We start from the raw sequence: 27,462 nt of genomic DNA on the forward strand, positions 1-27,462 counted from the left end.
CAATGATAAAAATTTTTTTATCACCTCAATTAAAAGAACACATGTTTTTACAAAAACACAACATTCTTCCAACAAAAGACAGATTGATCAAATTTAAGCAGGAAATCAACCCAAAATGTGACCAGTGCGACGAACAGGAAAACCTAGACCATTTTTTCAAATGCAAAGTAACAAAACCAGCAGTAAAAATTGTTATAAGAAAAATTTCATCAATATACCATGGTATAATAGCATGGTAGGCGTACTCCTGTAGCCCTTCCCTCAAAAATCTGGACCAGATCTTGATATTCCGTAAATGGCAACGTTTAGGTCGAATGGGGCAGATTTTGCATGGGCTTATATGGGATTACCGCGAATTGATAAATTCATCTTTAAAAAAAATTATTTTACTTTTAAAAAATCTGATTTAAATGTAGAATTGCTTTCTTAATACAGCTCATTTTATTAGAATGATTTTTTTTATTTCTAAATAATTATTAAAAATACGAAAAACGCATAGGTTATTTAGGCGACAGCAGTACATTTTGTGGCAATAGTAGATTTTTTAAAAAGGGGCGGTCCTTTGACTTGTTTATTTTATGCTTCAAAAGCTTGTCAAATTGCGGAACCAAACTATGTGGAAATTATTAAAATTTAAAAATTACTTTCAAATTTTACCTCCACACAAGTCCTGCAGTTTGACAAGCTTTCGAAGCATAAAAAAATACATGTTAAAGGACCGCCCCTTTTTAAAAAATCCTTTATACTGGCAGTAGTGCCACAAAATATGCTGCTGTCGCCTAATTAGGCTTTTTCCTTTCTTAAATTTTTAGTAATTATTTAAAAATTTAAACACTTTTTAAATAAAATGAGCTATATAAAGAAAACAATTCTACATATGAATCAGATTTTATTTTAGTAAAATTATTTTTTTTCTAAAAGTTGAATGAATTAATTTGTGGTAGTCCCATATAAATCCATGCAAAATCTGTCCCATTCGACCTAAACGTTGCCATTTATGGAATATCATTTTTTCGTCCATATGCGCCATCTCGAGTACGCCTACCATCTATTCTATACCTTGAATATACGGTTACACTTTCATTCCAACTGCACAACAAATTTATTTATTTGATTTCCCCGCTGATCCGAAGGAAAGCCAAAATAAAGCAATATTTTTAGCAGCTAATCTAAGTTTAATTGTATGGAAAAAGAGGAAAAAAATGTTACGTGTTATTTTTTCAACTCAATTAAAATTTTAGAGAATGAATTAAGAAAATACCCCCTTTACCAAAAATGGTTTAGAAGCTAAAATTTGTAAAAAAAAAAAAAAAAAAAAAGTACCTAGAAGGGTGACAGCTTGGAAATACGGGATGCTGTTGGCATCAAACCTTTAATAACCAGCAAGAGTTAAAAAAAAAATAAATAAATAAAAAGTACCTACAAGGGTGACCGCTTGTGAATACGGGATGCTGTTGGCATCAAACCATTTATAGCCAGCAAAAGTTTCGTAAATGAATCAAAGTTGTAGTTAAAACCATTTCGTGGTGTATTTTGATACTTTATTAAACGCCATCTAGTGGTAAATTTTGTTATTTCATCTCGTACACACTGATAGCTATTTTTTTAAACACCAACAATGGAAGTGTAGAGCGGTATTTTACCAGCAGTGACTTTACCGAGGAATGTGAATTTCTATCTCATAGAACAATAGTGGCTCAACGAACACGATGGTTACCAGTCCAATATCCTTAATTATTATTATAATTAGTATTATTATATCCCACAAATTAAGCTGCGTCGGATGCAGACGTCTTTTTGTGTTCTCACGTTTTTCCATCATTTTGTGAGTTTTTGTTATTTTTTATTACTTTTTGTTGTTATATTCGTGTTTTTGAGTGTTTATTTTGTATAATTTAGCTGTTTTTGTTGTGTTTTGCCCCAAATTGTTTTATTTGTGTGTTTGTTCACGTGCGTGGGGACCTTCCCCTCCCCCCTTTTGGCAGTTTGTTTACATTGTCTAGGGGACAATGGCTGCCAAGTGGCTCAATAGTGTAGATATTGATTTTGGGGTTCAATTCCCGAGATTGAGTATGCGTACAGTTCATGGTTTCGTGCGTAGTTTGAGGGTTGAGCCATAGGATCTCTTAGGCCTAGTTGCTGTGCTAGATACGAGAAACCAGGTCGCTAGAATTACGTTTATATTGTCACGGGTAGGTCTGGCCTAGCAATGGGCCAGGCATACGCAAAGCAATAATGACACGTGTATGTCCGATTAACCAGCAGGTCGGACATCCACGTGTTAATGGCTAGGAAGGGACGTAGCACGGAGGGGGATAGCTCACGCTTTCTCTTCCGTGATGTGTCACCTTGGCCCAAAAGGGGTCAACCAGGCAATCTGCTTGACCATCACAATAGGTTTTACTTCCCGCGTCATCTAGTAGGCCTTGCGTATAAAAAGCCAGGCCTACTAGCATCCGCTCTCGCAGTTCGTACTTCCCCTTGTCAGTGTATACGTTTCGTGCTCGTCTCACCAAATACACTGTCTTTTAAGAAAACCCCCGTGTCCCATTAAAGAAAGTGCCGCATCAAGAAGTGGGTGCGACAAGTGGTGGAGATGCAGGGTAATGACGTACTTGCAGTCGGGTCGCCTGCCTTCAAGAGGGGGGACCTGTCACGGGTAGGTCTGGCCTAGCAACGGGCCAGGCATACGCAAAGCAATAATGACACGTGTATGTCCGATTAACCAGCAGGTCGGACATCCACGTGTTAATGGCTAGGAAGGGACGTAGCACGGAGGGGGATAGCTCACGCTTTCTCTTCCGTGATGTGTCACCTTGGCCCAAAAGGGGTCAACCAGGCAATCTGCTTGACCATCACAATAGGTTTTACTTCCCGCGTCATCTAGTAGGCCTTGCGTATAAAAAGCCAGGCCTACTAGCATCCGCTCTCGCAGTTCGTACTTCCCCTTGTCAGTGTATACGTTTCGTGCTCGTCTCACCAAATACACTGTCTTTTAAGAAAACCCCCGTGTCCCATTAAAGAAAGTGCCGCATCAAGAAGTGGGTGCGACAATATCAGAGGCATACACCTCAAGTTTTTTGTCCCAACACAGGGGTATCGTCAGGACCGAATTGGAGGGGAAAGAAGTTGGCGTAGTCATAAGGGATAGCAATATCCAAGAGAAATTTGTTCGAATTGCAGGGATTCCACAGAATATAGACTTGGGAGTAGTTCAGACACGTCTAAAGAACTTTGGGAATGTAATTGAAGCTCGGTGGGAACGCTATCGGGTGGCAGAGGATGAAGTTTTATACCCTGTCCTTGCCACTTGGATGATCGTACGAATGACGGTGACGAAAAACATTCCGTCATACTTTACAATTGGCAGTTATCGTGCCATGGTAAAGTATGACGGACAAAAGCCTACTTGCAGACTTTGTGACGATGAGACCCACTTTAGCTACAACTGCCCGACATTAAAACGAAACCAGGAATCCACCATTGTCCAAAAACCTGTTCCCAAAATGACTAAAAAGACAGAAACCATTAAACAGAATCCCGTAGTAATTCCCTTAGCTAAACATTCCATTGGTTTTTTTGTGCCAACAAAAACGGAACAGCCATTCTCATTAAGCATGGTCTGGAATATTCTCGATTGCTTCTTGAACCTGATGGAAGGCTTATCTCTATCGACGTAAAATGTTTTACGTTGATTAATATTTATGCCCCGTCAGGTAAACAGGCTAAGAACGAGAGAAACACTTTTCTTCGACAAACCGTTCCTGCCTACTCAGTTACCACTCGACTGCCCTTCGTGTTGATGGGCGATTTTAACTGCGTTGACGACATGCAAGATAGGGCAAATACCCAGTCTCTCCCTATCCCCAGTAGTGTCGTTAGCTATGCTTTAAAGGAGATGGTTACTGGTCTCGATCCGTAAGACATCTGGAAAAAGCTAAATCATAGTGAACCAGGTCACACTTTCCATTACTATTCGGGTTCTTCTAGGCTTGATAGGATTTATGCTAGTCGATCTTTTGCAGATAAATTTTTAAATATTTCTTTGCAGTCTTTATCAATTAGTGACCATCAGTCAGTTCAAACAACACTTACTTGCAATCTCGATCTCCCGAAACGTAGCAGATCCTCTGCCGGGTTGTGGAAACTAAATACTTTGATATTGTCAGAAGAAGGTTATCAGAAATATGTAACTAATTTCATTCAGGAATCTGCTAATCATCCTCTTAGGGAAAGCAATGTAGCAAATTGGTAGAGAGTGTCCTGAAACCAGGTATTAAGCGCATTTCGGTAGATTATTCTAGGCAAAGAGCAAGACTGATAAGAGAAACTAAGTTTTTCTATCAGTCTTGCATTCAGGAGTTGGCCGAAGCAGACACCTTTGATTGGGTTGCCTTTCACCAGTTGAGGAAATTCTCGAAGTCTTGGGAGGAGAGCACACTTAAAGGGTATGGGATTCGTTCCCGCTGCTTCGAGGGCCCAGAGGTAGAAGAAGCAAGTATTTTTCATGTAAATAGAGCCAGAATTAACTACCGTAAGTGTCGCATTGATAAAATCATTGCCTCTAATGGCACTTGCTTATCGACCAAAAAGGTCATTTCAGCAGAGATAGTTTCACATTTTACTAACATTTTTAAAAATCAACCTCCTCCTGACACACTGGCAGAGACTGAGTTCCTTGAGGGAGAAAGAGTTTGTTTTAAGCCAACCCCAAACCTAACGGCACCGATTTCGATTCTTGAGATTAGAGCTGCTCTAATAGCAATGAAGTCAAACAAATCTCCTGGCACCGATGGCATTTCTTACGAGTTTTACGTCGAATTTTGGGACGTGATCGCCCCCCATTTCTTGGATATGTTTAATCATATCCTAGAAAGAGAATCTCTGGCGTCTTCGCAGGGCCAAGCGGCGGTCAGGCTAATTCCCAAGTCTTCAGGACTTTGTGGAATTTCTAATTTTCGGCCAATTTCTCTTTTTAATTAAGACTACAAAGTCATGGCATCTGTCTTAGCGAGACGATTGAGGCAGACACTGTGATCTACCATAGGGCCTCATCAAAAAGGTGGGGTACCTGGTAGATTGATTTTTGATAACTTAAGTCTTTATAGAGATGTCATTCAATTCGTTGATGACCGGGGATGTCATGACTCTTCCAACTTTTCGATTCGGGGTATGGGCGCTGCCATTGTTGGAGTTGACTTTGAAAAGGCCTACGACCTGGTTAACAGGGAAGTCCTCTGGAGGATTCTGGATGTTATGGGTTACCCAACCACTTTCGTCCGTTGGTTACAGACTATGTATTCTGTATCAGGAATATCAATCCTCAACGGATCGGAGGTGGCTGGGGTGATTAGTGATATTGTCACGTGGTCAATGATCACGTTATGTGATCCGGTATGCAATGCTACCGGACGTGTGACGTCAGTGTTCCCCCCCATATATAGTCATCCGTTGTCGTGTATCAAGCCCCCAGTCTTAGTCTTGTGAACCGTCAATACAACATACCGGTACATGGTGGAGATGCAGAACCTCCGGTAAGTCTCTTTTGTGGTTGTGTTTCTCTTCGATTCTGTGCTGCGGAGGCGGTGGCTGTCAGGGACCCCTGAGAGTCGACGACCCAACTGGTTTTAGCACCTTAAATTGTTGGGGTACGGGGTCACGGCTCCGACCGTAGGGCAATCGGGGGAAGCATAACGAAGGAGAGACGCCGGGGGAAAACGGTGAAAAGGGCTAAGGTGGGGCAGACGGGTACATTGAGGGAACGTGGATAGTGGAAACCGTGAGCCGAAGTGGTCGGCAAGAATCGGGGCAGTGAACCGTGAGCCGAAGAGTTCGGCAAGAAGCGGAGAAGTGACCGTGAGCCGAAGTGTTCGGCAAGAATCGGGGCAGTGAACCGTGAGCCGAAGAGTTCGGCAAGAAGCGGAGAAGTGACCGTGAGCCGAAGTGTTCGGCAAGAATCGGGGCAGTGAACCGTGAGCCGAAGAGTTCTGCAAGAAGCGGAGAAGTGACCGTGAGCCGAAGTGTTCGGCAAGAATCGGGGCAGTGAACCGTGAGCCGAAGTTTTCGGCAAGAATCGGAGAAGTGAACCGTGAGCCAAAGTTGTTGGCAAGAAGCGGAGAAGTGAACCGGAAGCCGAAGAGTTCGGCAAGAAACAGGCGGTGCGAGGATTGCGGGAAGTAGATGATAGGAGAGGAGGACGTAAGGAGCGGGGAGAGAATCCGAGACGCTCGGGGACGGTTCGTGGCACGGGGTAGTTGGGGGATACCCGAGATCGGGAGTGCATCCCAGGGGCGGGCGAGGACGCACAGTCGACCGTTGAGGGAGAGCGGAACGGAAGAGCGAGGAGAAATAGAGGACGGGGCTAACGAACCCCAACAGGAGCAGCGACCGGCATCCGTTCGGCAGGAGTATCATCTCACATTCAGTGAGGAGGAAACTAAGCGGTGGGAGGACGCCGAAGAGGAAGAAGGATCGGGAGAACACGGAGAAGAGCAGCCAGAGTGGGATTTCACGGATTTGAGAAGAAGATCATCGAATATCAGTAGCTACATCCGCGGATTCAGAGCAGCTCAACAGCAAGTGGGCGCAAGGCACGCGATGGCCGCACAGATAAAATTCCAATCCCCACCCACCTTCGGGGGGAAGGACGGGGAAGACGTCGTGCAGTGGATGCATCGATACGAAAGAATCGGGAGATATAATCGATGGGGAGATGAAGAACTTCGCGACCACGTGGAGCTGTCGCTGTCCGGGGCAGCGCAGAAGTGGTACTCATACAAAGAGGCCGCGGGACAACTAGCAGCCGAATGGGAGGATGTTGCAGGACCGCCAAGTGTACCCGGAGTAAAAACACAGCTGTTGGAGCAATTCAAGCCAGTCAATCAGAATCGATTCAATGAAGCGAAACTGAGAGAACGCAAACAAGGAATCGAGGAATCCACGATCGAGTATTTTTACGACATCCTGGATTTATGCCGCAGAGTAGACCCGAATATGTCCAAAGCTACGAGATTGGCGCACCTATGGAGAGGACTCAAGCCAAGTTTACTAGAGAAACTCTGGAGTTTGAAACCCAACTCATGTGACGAATTCCTTCAAGAAATTAAGCGGTATCAGGAAATGACTTCCCGAGCAAGACACGAGGAATGGGCGATGGGCGTGGTCGGAAAACCAACACCAACGGCGGGAAGTGAGAGAATGGATCGAATAGAAAAATTGCTAGAGGGACTGATGGGAGCCGTTGCATTAAGGAACGCATCAGGGGCAGCCGCACAGCAAGGAGAAAGAGCGGAGAGTCAACAGTATCGGTCGGATAACCGATCGATACTGAAATGGACTTCGGATGGGGAACCTATCTGCAGCAGATGTAAGACGGAGGGACACATCGGGAGAGAGTGTCCAACAAGATCAAACGGTCAGGGAGGCCTGAGGGGTCGGACACCGGACGGACAGGTCGTATGCTACGGGTGTGAAGGAATAGGACACATACGTCGTGACTGCCCGAGCTCCCAGCGAGAAGGAGGGGCACCACAACAGCAACGGAAGGTGCGATTCGCTGGAGAGGGTAGGCAAGTAAATGGTCTAGTAGGGACACAGCATGTAGACCCGGAGGTGCTAGCATGGCCAATTCTGAAAATTGACATCCAGAGGATGGTAGTACTGGATGTGTGGTGCTGGGGAAAACGGGTGGCTGCCGTGATAGATACAGGGGCGGGAGTGTCCGTGTGTTCGCCCAAATTAGTAAGAGAACTAGGGGTAACAGTGACACCATGGCGCGCAAATCGTCTAGTATCAGTTGACGGCAAGGAGATTCAACCGGGAGGAGCCGCAATGCTGTCAGTATCAGATGGGAGGATGACCGTCAAGGGGGAGGCTTTGGTTCTGAACGGCGACATCGACTTATTTCTGGGGAAAGACATGTTGGAAAAACTTGGAACGCGGATGAAGATTGGGGCGCTACCGGAGATCTTCATTGGAGACACTGCCATGGGAGCACCGGTGGAAGAGATGACGGAGGAAGCACCGAAACTAGTAGTCCAGAATGGATGCGAGGTCCCACCCCGATCGAGGAAAGTGGTCGCAACTCAACCACTAGATTTGAATGGGTTTGGCGAAGGTGCACTGATGGAACCATCCCAAGCATTGCAGACGACGAAAAGGGTGTCGACGGGTAAGGTCCTAGTTAGCGGCGTGGGAACAATCGGACAGATGGCGATAACCCACTTATCGGACCACAAACAATGGATCGAAGAGGGGACGGTGTTAGGAATAATCGAGCCAGTGACCGAAATCAAGGAGGGAGACACGCCAGTAGCCGTCGCGACAGCAGAGGCAGAGAAGAAAGCGCGTCAGGAGCACAAATTTGACAGCAGGATTGGAGAAGGATTAATGCCGACAGACAGAGAAAAGATCCGAGAAGTGTTAGTGGAATATGGCGACTATTTCTCGCGGCCCGGAGACCAACTAGGACTGAGTACGGCAGCAGGGCAGACAATAGAGGCCAGGGGAAAGGACATCCGTGACCGAGAGGTTGAAACTAGAGAGACTATACCCCTGGACGAGGAGGTGCAAGAAGCTCGAAATGAAAGTGTGGACGATCAGGTGCGTCGATCAACACGAGTTCGGATGCCACCGGTACGATACGGACAAATGCCGCAGGTGGCAGTGGGGGCTCTTCTCCTTCTGCTAGGACTACTAGGACCGCGGATGGGGGAACTTTTCCCACCTACTCAACTGCGGTCGGTAGACGACTCAGTAGACGACTCGGAGAGGGAAAAACGAGCGGCGGAACATCATACATACCCATTCGAGCTATGGGGTGTGGGAGCAGCGTTGTTTATGGCCAGTGTGGCTGTGTTCAGCATCCAGTGGTGCCGTGGGAGAAAAGGAGACGTTAATAGGGCTGACCTTCGGGAACGCCTACGGATAGTGGAGGAGTTCGTAGAAGAAGAAGCTAAGAAGCGACGTGCGCGGCGGTGGAGTACCGCCGAAAAAAAAAGGATGATGTTTTTGTTTTTTTGGGGGGGTGTCATGTGGCCTATATCATGTACCAATGTTCCCGGTTTTCTTTCGGTATATCTTTTTTTGTAATGTTTGTTTTTTTAGTAATGCATTCGGGGACGAATGCAGCTAGAGGGGGGGATATCACGTGGTCAATGACCACGTTATGTGATCCGGTATGCAATGCTACCGGACGTGTGACGTCAGTGTTCCCCCCATATATAGTCCCCCGTTGTCGTGTATCAAGCCCCCAGTCTTAGTCTTGTGAACCGTCAATACAACATACTGTTACAATATTCAGTCGATTCGCCAGGGATGCCCCCTATCGGTCCATCTCTTCGTTATATACATTGAGCCTTTGCTTGTGCTTTTATCTCGAGTTCTCAAGGGTATATCATTGTTTAATGAAAAACTCACTGTCAGGAGCCTTTGTTGATGACGTCACCATTTTCGTTTCTTGTGACGAAGATTTTACCAGGGCAGGACAAATCCTTGATATTTTCTGTCAGTGGACAAATTCAAGGATGAATAAGGAGAAAACAAAAGCCCTGGGACTCGGGACTTGGAGCTCTACATCAATTTGGCCTCTTGAGTGGCTTGCGTCAGCGCCAACATTGTCCCTGTTAGGAATTAAATTTCCCCTTTCCATAGTAGAGACAGCTAGGAGGGTTTGGAATGATGCATTTAGCTCTTTAAATGGTATTCTGCGAGAGAATGCCAGTCGACGGTTTAATATTTACCAGAGGGTAATGTTCCTTAAGTCGAAGGCTCTCTCCGGAACTGTGTACTTTGCACAGGTATAACCTTATAATAAAAAAATGGCTGACCAGATATCGAAGGCTGTCATGAAATTTCTATGGATGGGGAAAGTACAAAGGCCGAAAAAACCCGTAATTTTCCGTACTCTCAAAGAGGGGGGAATGGGAATGGTCAACACACACCTCTTTTACCGTTCCCTTTTCCTCTGCCCCTTGTACAAAGTCCTGACAGGGCCCAGCAGTCCAGAAAGCTCTCTACTTCGTTATTGGATGTCCTTTTCTCTCCGAACCTTATTGCCACTCTACAAGGACAACACCACACCTGTAGCAGTCATGAAGAGACCCTATTACCTTCAGGAACCCCTGCATCAAAACAAGCAACTTTTCGCATCTTCCATTCTGGTGCAGGGGAATCCAATGGTTCATCGAAAAACTTACAACCATTGGATCCTGGAGGAAACGACAATGGGAAAACTGGAGATCCTGAGGCCTAATCTGGATTTGCCACGTATCTGGAAGGAGACTGCAGCCCTTCCAACTAACATCAGAGAGACCATTTTCCTGTTCAACCAGCAACTTCTCCCTACCAGGACCAGATGCCATCGGTTGGACCCCCCCAAAGATGCAACATGCCCATTCTGCAATGAAGACCCCGAAACCGATGAGCATCTGATGTACCAGTGTCCTGAACGCCTCATCGTTTGGAGCTGGTTGGAAGGAACTATGCGTCAGATGGGCTGCAGTTCGTCAAAGGAAGATTTGATACGTGGCCATTTTGGACCAATAGGAAATCTCCAGTTTTCTTTCACTCTTCTGGCTGCTTACCTCTTCATCACCTGGAAGGAAAGAAGTCACCTTCACGTCCCACGTCTAGAAGAAGTAGAGAGCCTATAGAAAGCCCTTCGTCAACCTAGATCCCTATGTCCTACCTCATATTTACCATAAATTTTAGTATATTTTGTTTATTTTTGTTTATTTTGTATTTCCTTTTCCCAACATCAATGGCCTTGGTATATTTTTGTTTATATTTTCTGTTACCAAGTCTTCTGCTACCAAGTGATCTGCTTTGTTTACTTTTGTTTTGTTTTATTTTACGGTATTATCCCACCTCAACACACATTGCATTTGTTTGTTTTTGTTTTTGTTTTGTTTATTATTATAGTCCCCAACATTGCCACATTTTCGTTTATATCCCTTTGTTAACGTCTGCATCCGGCGACCAAAAAATTTTTTTTTGTTTCGTTTGTTTTAATGCCCCAATTAGCTGTCCCTAATAACGTCTGAATCCGAGGGGCGAAATTATTTGTTTGTTTTTGTTTGCTTTTGTTTGTTTTGTTTTTTGAAAATTGAAAATTAATAGAAAAAAAGAGAATTTTATAATAAAAAAAAAGAAGGGTGACAGCTTGGAAGCAGCAGTCCAATATCCTTAATTATAGAAATCAATCGTCTTTGTGTAGGTTTCAATGTTGGAAAATCATTCCGTGAGTGTATTCAATTCAGTCTCGTATTAAAACGTCAACGGCCATACCACGCAGAAAAAGCCTGGTCTCGTCAGCTCCCAGAAGTTAAGCTGCGTCGGGTCCCGTTAGTACCTAGAAGGGTGACCGCTTGGGAATACGGGATGCTGTTGGCATTAAACCTTTTATAGCCAGCAAGAGTTTCGTAAATGAATCAAAGTTTTAGTTAAAACCATCTCGTGGTGAATTTTGATACTTTATTAAACGCCATCTAGTGGTAAATTTTGTTATTTCATCTCGTACACACTGATTGCTATTTTTTTAAACACCAACAAGGGAAGTTTAGAGCGGTTCTTAACCAGCAGTAACTTTACCGAGGAATGTGAATTTCTATCTCATAGAATAATGGTGGCTCAACGAACACGATGGTTACCAGTCCAATATCCTTAATTATAGAAATCAATCGTCCTTGTGTAGGTTTCAATGTTGGAAAAGCATTCCGTGAGTGTATTCAATTCAGTCTCGTATTAAAACGTCAACGGCCATACCACGCAGAAAAAGCCTGGTCTCGTCAGCTCCCAGAAGTTAAGCTGCGTCGGGTCCCGTTAGTACCTAGAAGGGTGACCGCTTGGGAATACGGGATGCTGTTGGCATTAAACCTTTTATAGCCAGCAAGAGTTTCGTAAATGAATCAAAGTTTTAGTTAAAACCATCTCGTGGTGAATTTTGATACTTTATTAAACGCCATCTAGTGGTAAATTTTGTTATTTCATCTCGTACACACTGATTGCTATTTTTTTAAACACCAACAAGGGAAGTTTAGAGCGGTTCTTAACCAGCAGTAACTTTACCGAGGAATGTGAATTTCTATCTCATAGAATAATGGTGGCTCAACGAACACGATGGTTACCAGTCCAATATCCTTAATTATAGAAATCAATCGTCCTTGTGTAGGTTTCAATGTTGGAAAAGCATTCCGTGAGTGTATTCAATTCAGTCTCGTATTAAAACGTCAACGGCCATACCACGCAGAAAAAGCCTGGTCTCGTCAGCTCCCAGAAGTTAAGCTGCGTCGGGTCCCGTTAGTACCTAGAAGGGTGACCGCTTGGGAATACGGGATGCTGTTGGCATTAAACCTTTTATAGCCAGCAAGAGTTTCGTAAATGAATCAAAGTTTTAGTTAAAACCATCTCGTGGTGAATTTTGATACTTTATTAAACGCCATCTAGTGGTAAATTTTGTTATTTCATCTCGTACACACTGATTGCTATTTTTTTAAACACCAACAAGGGAAGTTTAGAGCGGTTCTTAACCAGCAGTAACTTTACCGAGGAATGTGAATTTCTATCTCATAGAATAATGGTGGCTCAACGAACACGATGGTTACCAGTCCAATATCCTTAATTATAGAAATCAATCGTCCTTGTGTAGGTTTCAATGTTGGAAAAGCATTCCGTGAGTGTATTCAATTCAGTCTCGTATTAAAACGTCAACGGCCATACCACGCAGAAAAAGCCTGGTCTCGTCAGCTCCCAGAAGTTAAGCTGCGTCGGGTCCCGTTAGTACCTAGAAGGGTGACCGCTTGGGAATACGGGATGCTGTTGGCATTAAACCTTTTATAGCCAGCAAGAGTTTCGTAAATGAATCAAAGTTTTAGTTAAAACCATCTCGTGGTGAATTTTGATACTTTATTAAACGCCATCTAGTGGTAAATTTTGTTATTTCATCTCGTACACACTGATTGCTATTTTTTTAAACACCAACAAGGGAAGTTTAGAGCGGTTCTTAACCAGCAGTAACTTTACCGAGGAATGTGAATTTCTATCTCATAGAATAATGGTGGCTCAACGAACACGATGGTTACCAGTCCAATATCCTTAATTATAGAAATCAATCGTCCTTGTGTAGGTTTCAATGTTGGAAAAGCATTCCGTGAGTGTATTCAATTCAGTCTCGTATTAAAACGTCAACGGCCATACCACGCAGAAAAAGCCTGGTCTCGTCAGCTCCCAGAAGTTAAGCTGCGTCGGGTCCCGTTAGTACCTAGAAGGGTGACCGCTTGGGAATACGGGATGCTGTTGGCATTAAACCTTTTATAGCCAGCAAGAGTTTCGTAAATGAATCAAAGTTTTAGTTAAAACCATCTCGTGGTGAATTTTGATACTTTATTAAACGCCATCTAGTGGTAAATTTTGTTATTTCATCTCGTACACACTGATTGCTATTTTTTTAAACACCAACAAGGGAAGTTTAGAGCGGTTCTTAACCAGCAGTAACTTTACCGAGGAATGTGAATTTCTATCTCATAGAATAATGGTGGCTCAACGAACACGATGGTTACCAGTCCAATATCCTTAATTATAGAAATCAATCGTCCTTGTGTAGGTTTCAATGTTGGAAAAGCATTCCGTGAGTGTATTCAATTCAGTCTCGTATTAAAACGTCAACGGCCATACCACGCAGAAAAAGCCTGGTCTCGTCAGCTCCCAGAAGTTAAGCTGCGTCGGGTCCCGTTAGTACCTAGAAGGGTGACCGCTTGGGAATACGGGATGCTGTTGGCATTAAACCTTTTATAGCCAGCAAGAGTTTCGTAAATGAATCAAAGTTTTAGTTAAAACCATCTCGTGGTGAATTTTGATACTTTATTAAACGCCATCTAGTGGTAAATTTTGTTATTTCATCTCGTACACACTGATTGCTATTTTTTTAAACACCAACAAGGGAAGTTTAGAGCGGTTCTTAACCAGCAGTAACTTTACCGAGGAATGTGAATTTCTATCTCATAGAATAATGGTGGCTCAACGAACACGATGGTTACCAGTCCAATATCCTTAATTATAGAAATCAATCGTCCTTGTGTAGGTTTCAATGTTGGAAAAGCATTCCGTGAGTGTATTCAATTCAGTCTCGTATTAAAACGTCAACGGCCATACCACGCAGAAAAAGCCTGGTCTCGTCAGCTCCCAGAAGTTAAGCTGCGTCGGGTCCCGTTAGTACCTAGAAGGGTGACCGCTTGGGAATACGGGATGCTGTTGGCATTAAACCTTTTATAGCCAGCAAGAGTTTCGTAAATGAATCAAAGTTTTAGTTAAAACCATCTCGTGGTGAATTTTGATACTTTATTAAACGCCATCTAGTGGTAAATTTTGTTATTTCATCTCGTACACACTGATTGCTATTTTTTTAAACACCAACAAGGGAAGTTTAGAGCGGTTCTTAACCAGCAGTAACTTTACCGAGGAATGTGAATTTCTATCTCATAGAATAATGGTGGCTCAACGAACACGATGGTTACCAGTCCAATATCCTTAATTATAGAAATCAATCGTCCTTGTGTAGGTTTCAATGTTGGAAAAGCATTCCGTGAGTGTATTCAATTCAGTCTCGTATTAAAACGTCAACGGCCATACCACGCAGAAAAAGCCTGGTCTCGTCAGCTCCCAGAAGTTAAGCTGCGTCGGGTCCCGTTAGTACCTAGAAGGGTGACCGCTTGGGAATACGGGATGCTGTTGGCATTAAACCTTTTATAGCCAGCAAGAGTTTCGTAAATGAATCAAAGTTTTAGTTAAAACCATCTCGTGGTGAATTTTGATACTTTATTAAACGCCATCTAGTGGTAAATTTTGTTATTTCATCTCGTACACACTGATTGCTATTTTTTTAAACACCAACAAGGGAAGTTTAGAGCGGTTCTTAACCAGCAGTAACTTTACCGAGGAATGTGAATTTCTATCTCATAGAATAATGGTGGCTCAACGAACACGATGGTTACCAGTCCAATATCCTTAATTATAGAAATCAATCGTCCTTGTGTAGGTTTCAATGTTGGAAAAGCATTCCGTGAGTGTATTCAATTCAGTCTCGTATTAAAACGTCAACGGCCATACCACGCAGAAAAAGCCTGGTCTCGTCAGCTCCCAGAAGTTAAGCTGCGTCGGGTCCCGTTAGTACCTAGAAGGGTGACCGCTTGGGAATACGGGATGCTGTTGGCATTAAACCTTTTATAGCCAGCAAGAGTTTCGTAAATGAATCAAAGTTTTAGTTAAAACCATCTCGTGGTGAATTTTGATACTTTATTAAACGCCATCTAGTGGTAAATTTTGTTATTTCATCTCGTACACACTGATTGCTATTTTTTTAAACACCAACAAGGGAAGTTTAGAGCGGTTCTTAACCAGCAGTAACTTTACCGAGGAATGTGAATTTCTATCTCATAGAATAATGGTGGCTCAACGAACACGATGGTTACCAGTCCAATATCCTTAATTATAGAAATCAATCGTCCTTGTGTAGGTTTCAATGTTGGAAAAGCATTCCGTGAGTGTATTCAATTCAGTCTCGTATTAAAACGTCAACGGCCATACCACGCAGAAAAAGCCTGGTCTCGTCAGCTCCCAGAAGTTAAGCTGCGTCGGGTCCCGTTAGTACCTAGAAGGGTGACCGCTTGGGAATACGGGATGCTGTTGGCATTAAACCTTTTATAGCCAGCAAGAGTTTCGTAAATGAATCAAAGTTTTAGTTAAAACCATCTCGTGGTGAATTTTGATACTTTATTAAACGCCATCTAGTGGTAAATTTTGTTATTTCATCTCGTACACACTGATTGCTATTTTTTTAAACACCAACAAGGGAAGTTTAGAGCGGTTCTTAACCAGCAGTAACTTTACCGAGGAATGTGAATTTCTATCTCATAGAATAATGGTGGCTCAACGAACACGATGGTTACCAGTCCAATATCCTTAATTATAGAAATCAATCGTCCTTGTGTAGGTTTCAATGTTGGAAAAGCATTCCGTGAGTGTATTCAATTCAGTCTCGTATTAAAACGTCAACGGCCATACCACGCAGAAAAAGCCTGGTCTCGTCAGCTCCCAGAAGTTAAGCTGCGTCGGGTCCCGTTAGTACCTAGAAGGGTGACCGCTTGGGAATACGGGATGCTGTTGGCATTAAACCTTTAATAGCCAGCAAGAGTTTCGTAAATGAATCAAAGTTTTAGTTAAAACCATCTCGTGGTGAATTTTGATACTTTATTAAACGCCATCTAGTGGTAAATTTTGTTATTTCATCTCGTACACACTGATTGCTATTTTTTTAAACACCAACAAGGGAAGTTTAGAGCGGTTCTTAACCAGCAGTAACTTTACCGAGGAATGTGAATTTCTATCTCATAGAATAATGGTGGCTCAACGAACACGATGGTTACCAGTCCAATATCCTTAATTATAGAAATCAATCGTCCTTGTGTAGGTTTCAATGTTGGAAAAGCATTCCGTGAGTGTATTCAATTCAGTCTCGTATTAAAACGTCAACGGCCATACCACGCAGAAAAAGCCTGGTCTCGTCAGCTCCCAGAAGTTAAGCTGCGTCGGGTCCCGTTAGTACCTAGAAGGGTGACCGCTTGGGAATACGGGATGCTGTTGGCATTAAACCTTTTATAGCCAGCAAGAGTTTCGTAAATGAATCAAAGTTTTAGTTAAAACCATCTCGTGGTGAATTTTGATACTTTATTAAACGCCATCTAGTGGTAAATTTTGTTATTTCATCTCGTACACACTGATTGCTATTTTTTTAAACACCAACAAGGGAAGTTTAGAGCGGTTCTTAACCAGCAGTAACTTTACCGAGGAATGTGAATTTCTATCTCATAGAATAATGGTGGCTCAACGAACACGATGGTTACCAGTCCAATATCCTTAATTATAGAAATCAATCGTCCTTGTGTAGGTTTCAATGTTGGAAAAGCATTCCGTGAGTGTATTCAATTCAGTCTCGTATTAAAACGTCAACGGCCATACCACGCAGAAAAAGCCTGGTCTCGTCAGCTCCCAGAAGTTAAGCTGCGTCGGGTCCCGTTAGTACCTAGAAGGGTGACCGCTTGGGAATACGGGATGCTGTTGGCATTAAACCTTTTATAGCCAGCAAGAGTTTCGTAAATGAATCAAAGTTTTAGTTAAAACCATCTCGTGGTGAATTTTGATACTTTATTAAACGCCATCTAGTGGTAAATTTTGTTATTTCATCTCGTACACACTGATTGCTATTTTTTTAAACACCAACAAGGGAAGTTTAGAGCGGTTCTTAACCAGCAGTAACTTTACCGAGGAATGTGAATTTCTATCTCATAGAATAATGGTGGCTCAACGAACACGATGGTTACCAGTCCAATATCCTTAATTATAGAAATCAATCGTCCTTGTGTAGGTTTCAATGTTGGAAAAGCATTCCGTGAGTGTATTCAATTCAGTCTCGTATTAAAACGTCAACGGCCATACCACGCAGAAAAAGCCTGGTCTCGTCAGCTCCCAGAAGTTAAGCTGCGTCGGGTCCCGTTAGTACCTAGAAGGGTGACCGCTTGGGAATACGGGATGCTGTTGGCATTAAACCTTTTATAGCCAGCAAGAGTTTCGTAAATGAATCAAAGTTTTAGTTAAAACCATCTCGTGGTGAATTTTGATACTTTATTAAACGCCATCTAGTGGTAAATTTTGTTATTTCATCTCGTACACACTGATTGCTATTTTTTTAAACACCAACAAGGGAAGTTTAGAGCGGTTCTTAACCAGCAGTAACTTTACCGAGGAATGTGAATTTCTATCTCATAGAATAATGGTGGCTCAACGAACACGATGGTTACCAGTCCAATATCCTTAATTATAGAAATCAATCGTCCTTGTGTAGGTTTCAATGTTGGAAAAGCATTCCGTGAGTGTATTCAATTCAGTCTCGTATTAAAACGTCAACGGCCATACCACGCAGAAAAAGCCTGGTCTCGTCAGCTCCCAGAAGTTAAGCTGCGTCGGGTCCCGTTAGTACCTAGAAGGGTGACCGCTTGGGAATACGGGATGCTGTTGGCATTAAACCTTTTATAGCCAGCAAGAGTTTCGTAAATGAATCAAAGTTTTAGTTAAAACCATCTCGTGGTGAATTTTGATACTTTATTAAACGCCATCTAGTGGTAAATTTTGTTATTTCATCTCGTACACACTGATTGCTATTTTTTTAAACACCAACAAGGGAAGTTTAGAGCGGTTCTTAACCAGCAGTAACTTTACCGAGGAATGTGAATTTCTATCTCATAGAATAATGGTGGCTCAACGAACACGATGGTTACCAGTCCAATATCCTTAATTATAGAAATCAATCGTCCTTGTGTAGGTTTCAATGTTGGAAAAGCATTCCGTGAGTGTATTCAATTCAGTCTCGTATTAAAACGTCAACGGCCATACCACGCAGAAAAAGCCTGGTCTCGTCAGCTCCCAGAAGTTAAGCTGCGTCGGGTCCCGTTAGTACCTAGAAGGGTGACCGCTTGGGAATACGGGATGCTGTTGGCATTAAACCTTTTATAGCCAGCAAGAGTTTCGTAAATGAATCAAAGTTTTAGTTAAAACCATCTCGTGGTGAATTTTGATACTTTATTAAACGCCATCTAGTGGTAAATTTTGTTATTTCATCTCGTACACACTGATTGCTATTTTTTTAAACACCAACAAGGGAAGTTTAGAGCGGTTCTTAACCAGCAGTAACTTTACCGAGGAATGTGAATTTCTATCTCATAGAATAATGGTGGCTCAACGAACACGATGGTTACCAGTCCAATATCCTTAATTATAGAAATCAATCGTCCTTGTGTAGGTTTCAATGTTGGAAAAGCATTCCGTGAGTGTATTCAATTCAGTCTCGTATTAAAACGTCAACGGCCATACCACGCAGAAAAAGCCTGGTCTCGTCAGCTCCCAGAAGTTAAGCTGCGTCGGGTCCCGTTAGTACCTAGAAGGGTGACCGCTTGGGAATACGGGATGCTGTTGGCATTAAACCTTTTATAGCCAGCAAGAGTTTCGTAAATGAATCAAAGTTTTAGTTAAAACCATCTCGTGGTGAATTTTGATACTTTATTAAACGCCATCTAGTGGTAAATTTTGTTATTTCATCTCGTACACACTGATTGCTATTTTTTTAAACACCAACAAGGGAAGTTTAGAGCGGTTCTTAACCAGCAGTAACTTTACCGAGGAATGTGAATTTCTATCTCATAGAATAATGGTGGCTCAACGAACACGATGGTTACCAGTCCAATATCCTTAATTATAGAAATCAATCGTCCTTGTGTAGGTTTCAATGTTGGAAAAGCATTCCGTGAGTGTATTCAATTCAGTCTCGTATTAAAACGTCAACGGCCATACCACGCAGAAAAAGCCTGGTCTCGTCAGCTCCCAGAAGTTAAGCTGCGTCGGGTCCCGTTAGTACCTAGAAGGGTGACCGCTTGGGAATACGGGATGCTGTTGGCATTAAACCTTTTATAGCCAGCAAGAGTTTCGTAAATGAATCAAAGTTTTAGTTAAAACCATCTCGTGGTGAATTTTGATACTTTATTAAACGCCATCTAGTGGTAAATTTTGTTATTTCATCTCGTACACACTGATTGCTATTTTTTTAAACACCAACAAGGGAAGTTTAGAGCGGTTCTTAACCAGCAGTAACTTTACCGAGGAATGTGAATTTCTATCTCATAGAATAATGGTGGCTCAACGAACACGATGGTTACCAGTCCAATATCCTTAATTATAGAAATCAATCGTCCTTGTGTAGGTTTCAATGTTGGAAAAGCATTCCGTGAGTGTATTCAATTCAGTCTCGTATTAAAACGTCAACGGCCATACCACGCAGAAAAAGCCTGGTCTCGTCAGCTCCCAGAAGTTAAGCTGCGTCGGGTCCCGTTAGTACCTAGAAGGGTGACCGCTTGGGAATACGGGATGCTGTTGGCATTAAACCTTTTATAGCCAGCAAGAGTTTCGTAAATGAATCAAAGTTTTAGTTAAAACCATCTCGTGGTGAATTTTGATACTTTATTAAACGCCATCTAGTGGTAAATTTTGTTATTTCATCTCGTACACACTGATTGCTATTTTTTTAAACACCAACAAGGGAAGTTTAGAGCGGTTCTTAACCAGCAGTAACTTTACCGAGGAATGTGAATTTCTATCTCATAGAATAATGGTGGCTCAACGAACACGATGGTTACCAGTCCAATATCCTTAATTATAGAAATCAATCGTCCTTGTGTAGGTTTCAATGTTGGAAAAGCATTCCGTGAGTGTATTCAATTCAGTCTCGTATTAAAACGTCAACGGCCATACCACGCAGAAAAAGCCTGGTCTCGTCAGCTCCCAGAAGTTAAGCTGCGTCGGGTCCCGTTAGTACCTAGAAGGGTGACCGCTTGGGAATACGGGATGCTGTTGGCATTAAACCTTTTATAGCCAGCAAGAGTTTCGTAAATGAATCAAAGTTTTAGTTAAAACCATCTCGTGGTGAATTTTGATACTTTATTAAACGCCATCTAGTGGTAAATTTTGTTATTTCATCTCGTACACACTGATTGCTATTTTTTTAAACACCAACAAGGGAAGTTTAGAGCGGTTCTTAACCAGCAGTAACTTTACCGAGGAATGTGAATTTCTATCTCATAGAATAATGGTGGCTCAACGAACACGATGGTTACCAGTCCAATATCCTTAATTATAGAAATCAATCGTCCTTGTGTAGGTTTCAATGTTGGAAAAGCATTCCGTGAGTGTATTCAATTCAGTCTCGTATTAAAACGTCAACGGCCATACCACGCAGAAAAAGCCTGGTCTCGTCAGCTCCCAGAAGTTAAGCTGCGTCGGGTCCCGTTAGTACCTAGAAGGGTGACCGCTTGGGAATACGGGATGCTGTTGGCATTAAACCTTTTATAGCCAGCAAGAGTTTCGTAAATGAATCAAAGTTTTAGTTAAAACCATCTCGTGGTGAATTTTGATACTTTATTAAACGCCATCTAGTGGTAAATTTTGTTATTTCATCTCGTACACACTGATTGCTATTTTTTTAAACACCAACAAGGGAAGTTTAGAGCGGTTCTTAACCAGCAGTAACTTTACCGAGGAATGTGAATTTCTATCTCATAGAATAATGGTGGCTCAACGAACACGATGGTTACCAGTCCAATATCCTTAATTATAGAAATCAATCGTCCTTGTGTAGGTTTCAATGTTGGAAAAGCATTCCGTGAGTGTATTCAATTCAGTCTCGTATTAAAACGTCAACGGCCATACCACGCAGAAAAAGCCTGGTCTCGTCAGCTCCCAGAAGTTAAGCTGCGTCGGGTCCCGTTAGTACCTAGAAGGGTGACCGCTTGGGAATACGGGATGCTGTTGGCATTAAACCTTTATAGCCAGCAAGAGTTTCGTAAATGAATCAAAGTTTTAGTTAAAACCATCTCGTGGTGAATTTTGATACTTTATTAAACGCCATCTAGTGGTAAATTTTGTTATTTCATCTCGTACACACTGATTGCTATTTTTTTAAACACCAACAAGGGAAGTTTAGAGCGGTTCTTAACCAGCAGTAACTTTACCGAGGAATGTGAATTTCTATCTCATAGAATAATGGTGGCTCAACGAACACGATGGTTACCAGTCCAATATCCTTAATTATAGAAATCAATCGTCCTTGTGTAGGTTTCAATGTTGGAAAAGCATTCCGTGAGTGTATTCAATTCAGTCTCGTATTAAAACGTCAACGGCCATACCACGCAGAAAAAGCCTGGTCTCGTCAGCTCCCAGAAGTTAAGCTGCGTCGGGTCCCGTTAGTACCTAGAAGGGTGACCGCTTGGGAATACGGGATGCTGTTGGCATTAAACCTTTTATAGCCAGCAAGAGTTTCGTAAATGAATCAAAGTTTTAGTTAAAACCATCTCGTGGTGAATTTTGATACTTTATTAAACGCCATCTAGTGGTAAATTTTGTTATTTCATCTCGTACACACTGATTGCTATTTTTTTAAACACCAACAAGGGAAGTTTAGAGCGGTTCTTAACCAGCAGTAACTTTACCGAGGAATGTGAATTTCTATCTCATAGAATAATGGTGGCTCAACGAACACGATGGTTACCAGTCCAATATCCTTAATTATAGAAATCAATCGTCCTTGTGTAGGTTTCAATGTTGGAAAAGCATTCCGTGAGTGTATTCAATTCAGTCTCGTATTAAAACGTCAACGGCCATACCACGCAGAAAAAGCCTGGTCTCGTCAGCTCCCAGAAGTTAAGCTGCGTCGGGTCCCGTTAGTACCTAGAAGGGTGACCGCTTGGGAATACGGGATGCTGTTGGCATTAAACCTTTTATAGCCAGCAAGAGTTTCGTAAATGAATCAAAGTTTTAGTTAAAACCATCTCGTGGTGAATTTTGATACTTTATTAAACGCCATCTAGTGGTAAATTTTGTTATTTCATCTCGTACACACTGATTGCTATTTTTTTAAACACCAACAAGGGAAGTTTAGAGCGGTTCTTAACCAGCAGTAACTTTACCGAGGAATGTGAATTTCTATCTCATAGAATAATGGTGGCTCAACGAACACGATGGTTACCAGTCCAATATCCTTAATTATAGAAATCAATCGTCCTTGTGTAGGTTTCAATGTTGGAAAAGCATTCCGTGAGTGTATTCAATTCAGTCTCGTATTAAAACGTCAACGGCCATACCACGCAGAAAAAGCCTGGTCTCGTCAGCTCCCAGAAGTTAAGCTGCGTCGGGTCCCGTTAGTACCTAGAAGGGTGACCGCTTGGGAATACGGGATGCTGTTGGCATTAAACCTTTTATAGCCAGCAAGAGTTTCGTAAATGAATCAAAGTTTTAGTTAAAACCATCTCGTGGTGAATTTTGATACTTTATTAAACGCCATCTAGTGGTAAATTTTGTTATTTCATCTCGTACACACTGATTGCTATTTTTTTAAACACCAACAAGGGAAGTTTAGAGCGGTTCTTAACCAGCAGTAACTTTACCGAGGAATGTGAATTTCTATCTCATAGAATAATGGTGGCTCAACGAACACGATGGTTACCAGTCCAATATCCTTAATTATAGAAATCAATCGTCCTTGTGTAGGTTTCAATGTTGGAAAAGCATTCCGTGAGTGTATTCAATTCAGTCTCGTATTAAAACGTCAACGGCCATACCACGCAGAAAAAGCCTGGTCTCGTCAGCTCCCAGAAGTTAAGCTGCGTCGGGTCCCGTTAGTACCTAGAAGGGTGACCGCTTGGGAATACGGGATGCTGTTGGCATTAAACCTTTTATAGCCAGCAAGAGTTTCGTAAATGAATCAAAGTTTTAGTTAAAACCATCTCGTGGTGAATTTTGATACTTTATTAAACGCCATCTAGTGGTAAATTTTGTTATTTCATCTCGTACACACTGATTGCTATTTTTTTAAACACCAACAAGGGAAGTTTAGAGCGGTTCTTAACCAGCAGTAACTTTACCGAGGAATGTGAATTTCTATCTCATAGAATAATGGTGGCTCAACGAACACGATGGTTACCAGTCCAATATCCTTAATTATAGAAATCAATCGTCCTTGTGTAGGTTTCAATGTTGGAAAAGCATTCCGTGAGTGTATTCAATTCAGTCTCGTATTAAAACGTCAACGGCCATACCACGCAGAAAAAGCCTGGTCTCGTCAGCTCCCAGAAGTTAAGCTGCGTCGGATGCAGACGTCTTTTTGTGTTCTCCCGTTTTTCCATCATTTTGTGAGTTTTTGTTATTTTTTATTACTTTTTGTTGTTATATTCGTGTTTTTGAGTGTTTATTTTGTATAGTTTAGCTGTTTTTGTAGTGTTTTGTTGCCAATTGTTTTATTTGTCGTGTTTGTTTACGTGTGTGGGGTCCTTCCCCTCCCCTTTTTTTGGCAGTTTGTTTACATTGTCTAGGGGACAATGGCTGCCAAGTGGCTCAATAGTGTAGATATTGATTTTGGGGTTCAATTCCCGAAATTGAGTATGCGTACGGTTCATGGTTTTGTGCGTAGTTTGAAGGTTGATGCTCAGGATCTCTTAGGCCTAGTTGCTGTGCTAGATACGAGAAACCAGGTCGCTAGAATTACGTTTACGTCAGAGGCATATACCTCAAGTTTTTTGTCCCAACACAGTGGTATCGTCAGGACCGAATTGGAGGGGAAAGAAGTTAGTGTAGTCATCAAGGATAGCAATGTCCAAGAGAAATTTGTTCGAATTGCAGGGATTCCACAGAACCTAGACTTGGGAGTAGTTCAGACACGTCTTAAGGAATTTGGAAATGTAATTGAAGCTCGGTGGGAGCGCTATCGGGTGGCAGAGGATGAAGTTTTATACCCTGTCCTAGCAACTTGGATGATTGTAAGAATGACGGTGACGAAAAACATTCCCTCATACATTACCATTGGCAGTTATCGTGCCATGGTAAAGTATGACGGACAAAAGCCCACTTGCAGACTTTGCGACGAAGAGACACACTTTAGCTACGACTGCCCAACTTTAAAACGAAATCAGGAACCCACCATTGTCCAAAAACCTGTTGCCAAAAAGACTAAAAAGACAGAGACTATTAAACAGACACCCGTAGTAATTCCCGTGGTAGCAAATTCCATGGTTTCCCAGGTACCTCTGGGGAGTGAATCACAAGATTCACTCTCAGGAAGTACTAATAATTTGGAAACTGAAACCATGGAATGTGACACCGCTACCACTCCCGCATCTGTACCTCCGAAAGACAACCCTTTGAAACCAATTACGAAATCCAAAATAGCAGCACCTCACACAGAGACAGAAGACCAGGAAACAGTGACAATTATCATGGAATCAATGGAACCCGACATGGGGGAAATTGATACCACTGATCCAGACAAAACTAAGGACCCCCTGAAAATTCCCACGGTACCACGAAGTAAACGATTTAAACCTACCCTGACGCCCCAAAATTCGAAACCCACTTCAGGCATTCCCGTACTCAAAAAACCTAACACATGACTTCACAATTAAAAATCGCTTCTATCAACATTGGAGGTATTCGATCAGTCGAGCGACGTCAAATTCTTTTAAATTTCTGCAGGGACGGTAATTTAGATATCGTAGGACTTCAAGAGGTAGCCTTTCACTCTTGCCCAATTATTGAAAGCTGTTACCACTTGCTAGCAAATGTCGGTCCCAACAAAAAAGGAACAGCCATTCTAATTAGACATGGTCTGGAGTATTCTCGACTGCTTCTTGAACCTGACGGAAGGCTTATCTCCATTGACGTAAAATGTTTTACGTTTATTAATATCTATGCCCCGTCAGGTAAGCAGGTAAAGAATGAGAGAAACAATTTTCTTCGTCAAACCGTTCCTGCCTACTCGGTTACCACTCGACTGCCCTTCGTGTTGATGGGCGATTTTAATTGTGTTGACGACATCCAAGATAGGGCAAATATCCAATCCCTCCCTGTCCCAAGTAGTGTTGTTAGCTATGCTTTGAAGGAGATGGTTACTGGTCTTGATCTGGTAGACATCTGGAAAAAGCTAAATCATAGTGATCCGGGCCACACTTTCCATTACCACGACGGTTCTTCTAGGCTTGATAGGATTTATGCTAGTCGATCGTTTGCGGATAAATTTTTAAATATTTGTTTGCAGCCTTTATCGATTAGTGACCATCAGTCGGTACAATCCACACTTACTTGCAATCTTGATCTCCCAAATCGTAGCAGACCACCTGCCGGATTGTGGAAACTAAATACTTCAATATTGTCAGAAGAAGGTTTTCAGAAATACGTAACCAATTTCATTCAGGAATCTGCTAATCATCCTCTTAGGGAAAGTAATGTAGCAAATTGGTGGGAGAGTGTCCTGAAACCGGGTATCAAGCGTATTTCGGTGGATTATTCCAGGCAAAGAGCAAGGCTGATAAGAGAAACTAAGTTTTTCTATCAATCTTGCATACAGGGAAAATGGCCGAAGCAGATACCTTTGATTGGGTTGCCTTTCAACAGTTGAGAAAATTTCTCAAAGTCTTGGGAGGAGAGCACACTCAAAGGGTATGGGATTCGTTCCCGCTGCTTCGAAGGGCCAGATGTAGAGGAAGCAAGTATTTTTCACATAAATCGTGCCAGGAATAATTATCGAAAATGTTGCATTGATAAGATCATTGCCCCCAATGGCACTTGCTTATCGACCAAAGAGGAAATTTCAGCAGAAATTGTTGCTCATTTTACAAAAATTTTTAAGACTCAACCTTCTCCTGACATACTGGCAGGGTCTGAGTTCCTTGAAGGAGTAAGAGATTGCTTTAAGCCAACCCCAAACCTAACAGCACCAATTTCCCTTCTTGAGATTAGAGCTGCTCTAATAGCAATGAAGTCAAACAAGTCCCCTGGCACCGATGGCATTCCTTACGAGTTTTACGTAGAATTTTGGGACGTGATCGCACCCCACTTCTTGGATATGTTTAATCATATCCTGGAAGGGAAACTCTGACGTCTTCGCAGGGCCAAGCGGCGATCAGGCTAATTCCTAAGTCTTCGGGACTTTGTGGAATTTCAAATTTTCGGCCAATTTCTCTTTTGAATTGTGACTACAAAGTCATGGCATCTGTCTTAGCGAGACGATTGAGGCAGACACTATCTTCTACCATAGGGCCTCATCAAAAAGGTGGGGTACCTGGTAGATTGATTTTTGATAATTTAAGTCTTTACAGAGATGTCATTCAATTTGTTGATGACCGGGGATGCCATGACTCTTCCAACTCTTTGATTCGGGGTATGGGCGCTGCCATTGTTGGAGTTGACTTTGAAAAGGCCTACGACCTGGTTAACAGGGAAGTCCTCTGGAGGATTCTGGATGTCATGGGTTACCCCACCACTTTCATCCGTTGGTTACAGACTATGTATTCTGTAACAGGAATGTCAATCCTCAACGGATCGGAGGTGGCTGGGGTGATAAGTGATATTCAGTCGATTCGCCAGGGATGCCCCCTATCTGTCCATCTCTTCGTTCTATACATTGAGCCTTTGCTTGTGCGTTTATCTCGAGTTCTCAAGGGTATATCATTGTTTAATGAAAAACTCACTGTCAGAGCCTTTGTTGATGACGTCACCATTTTCGTTTCTTGTGACGAAGATTTTACCAGGGCAGGACAAATCCTTGATATGTTCTGTCAGTGGACAAAGGCAAGGATGAATAAGGAGAAAACAAAAGCCCTGGGACTCCGGGACTTACTTGGAGCTCTAGATCAATTTGGCCTCTTGAGTGGCTTGTGTCAGCGCCAACATTGTCCCTGTTAGGAATTAAATTTTCCCATTCCATAGAAGAGACAGCTAGTAGGGTTTGGAATGATGCATTTAGCTCTTTAAATGGTATTCTGCGAGAGAATGCCAGTCGACGGTTTAATATTTACCAGAGGGTGCTTTTCTCCTCAGAAG

The 27,462-nt window shown here is 42.4% G+C and overlaps 26 pseudogenes; all 26 read left to right on the forward strand.

Annotated features, from left to right (window-relative positions):
* The first annotated feature begins 11,272 nt into the window (after positions 1-11,272).
* On the forward strand, positions 11,273-11,391 carry LOC123468599 (annotated as a pseudogene).
* Positions 11,392-11,749: 358 nt separating this feature from the next.
* On the forward strand, positions 11,750-11,868 carry LOC123468610 (annotated as a pseudogene).
* A 358-nt stretch (positions 11,869-12,226) lies between these two features.
* Positions 12,227-12,345, forward strand: LOC123468621 (annotated as a pseudogene).
* A 358-nt stretch (positions 12,346-12,703) lies between these two features.
* On the forward strand, positions 12,704-12,822 carry LOC123468625 (annotated as a pseudogene).
* Positions 12,823-13,180: 358 nt separating this feature from the next.
* LOC123468626 lies at positions 13,181-13,299 on the forward strand (annotated as a pseudogene).
* A 358-nt stretch (positions 13,300-13,657) lies between these two features.
* On the forward strand, positions 13,658-13,776 carry LOC123468600 (annotated as a pseudogene).
* A 358-nt stretch (positions 13,777-14,134) lies between these two features.
* LOC123468601 lies at positions 14,135-14,253 on the forward strand (annotated as a pseudogene).
* A 358-nt stretch (positions 14,254-14,611) lies between these two features.
* Positions 14,612-14,730, forward strand: LOC123468602 (annotated as a pseudogene).
* Positions 14,731-15,088: 358 nt separating this feature from the next.
* Positions 15,089-15,207, forward strand: LOC123468603 (annotated as a pseudogene).
* A 358-nt stretch (positions 15,208-15,565) lies between these two features.
* LOC123468604 lies at positions 15,566-15,684 on the forward strand (annotated as a pseudogene).
* A 358-nt stretch (positions 15,685-16,042) lies between these two features.
* LOC123468605 lies at positions 16,043-16,161 on the forward strand (annotated as a pseudogene).
* A 358-nt stretch (positions 16,162-16,519) lies between these two features.
* LOC123468606 lies at positions 16,520-16,638 on the forward strand (annotated as a pseudogene).
* Positions 16,639-16,996: 358 nt separating this feature from the next.
* Positions 16,997-17,115, forward strand: LOC123468607 (annotated as a pseudogene).
* Positions 17,116-17,473: 358 nt separating this feature from the next.
* LOC123468608 lies at positions 17,474-17,592 on the forward strand (annotated as a pseudogene).
* A 358-nt stretch (positions 17,593-17,950) lies between these two features.
* On the forward strand, positions 17,951-18,069 carry LOC123468609 (annotated as a pseudogene).
* Positions 18,070-18,427: 358 nt separating this feature from the next.
* On the forward strand, positions 18,428-18,546 carry LOC123468611 (annotated as a pseudogene).
* A 358-nt stretch (positions 18,547-18,904) lies between these two features.
* LOC123468612 lies at positions 18,905-19,023 on the forward strand (annotated as a pseudogene).
* A 358-nt stretch (positions 19,024-19,381) lies between these two features.
* LOC123468613 lies at positions 19,382-19,500 on the forward strand (annotated as a pseudogene).
* Positions 19,501-19,858: 358 nt separating this feature from the next.
* Positions 19,859-19,977, forward strand: LOC123468614 (annotated as a pseudogene).
* A 358-nt stretch (positions 19,978-20,335) lies between these two features.
* Positions 20,336-20,454, forward strand: LOC123468615 (annotated as a pseudogene).
* Positions 20,455-20,812: 358 nt separating this feature from the next.
* Positions 20,813-20,931, forward strand: LOC123468616 (annotated as a pseudogene).
* Positions 20,932-21,289: 358 nt separating this feature from the next.
* On the forward strand, positions 21,290-21,408 carry LOC123468617 (annotated as a pseudogene).
* A 357-nt stretch (positions 21,409-21,765) lies between these two features.
* On the forward strand, positions 21,766-21,884 carry LOC123468618 (annotated as a pseudogene).
* Positions 21,885-22,242: 358 nt separating this feature from the next.
* On the forward strand, positions 22,243-22,361 carry LOC123468619 (annotated as a pseudogene).
* A 358-nt stretch (positions 22,362-22,719) lies between these two features.
* LOC123468620 lies at positions 22,720-22,838 on the forward strand (annotated as a pseudogene).
* Positions 22,839-23,196: 358 nt separating this feature from the next.
* LOC123468622 lies at positions 23,197-23,315 on the forward strand (annotated as a pseudogene).
* The last annotated feature ends 4,147 nt before the right edge of the window (positions 23,316-27,462 follow it).

The sequence above is a fragment of the Daphnia magna genome, unplaced genomic scaffold (assembly GCF_020631705.1).
Source record: "Daphnia magna isolate NIES unplaced genomic scaffold, ASM2063170v1.1 Dm_contigs381, whole genome shotgun sequence".
NCBI lineage: Eukaryota > Metazoa > Arthropoda > Branchiopoda > Diplostraca > Daphniidae > Daphnia > Daphnia magna.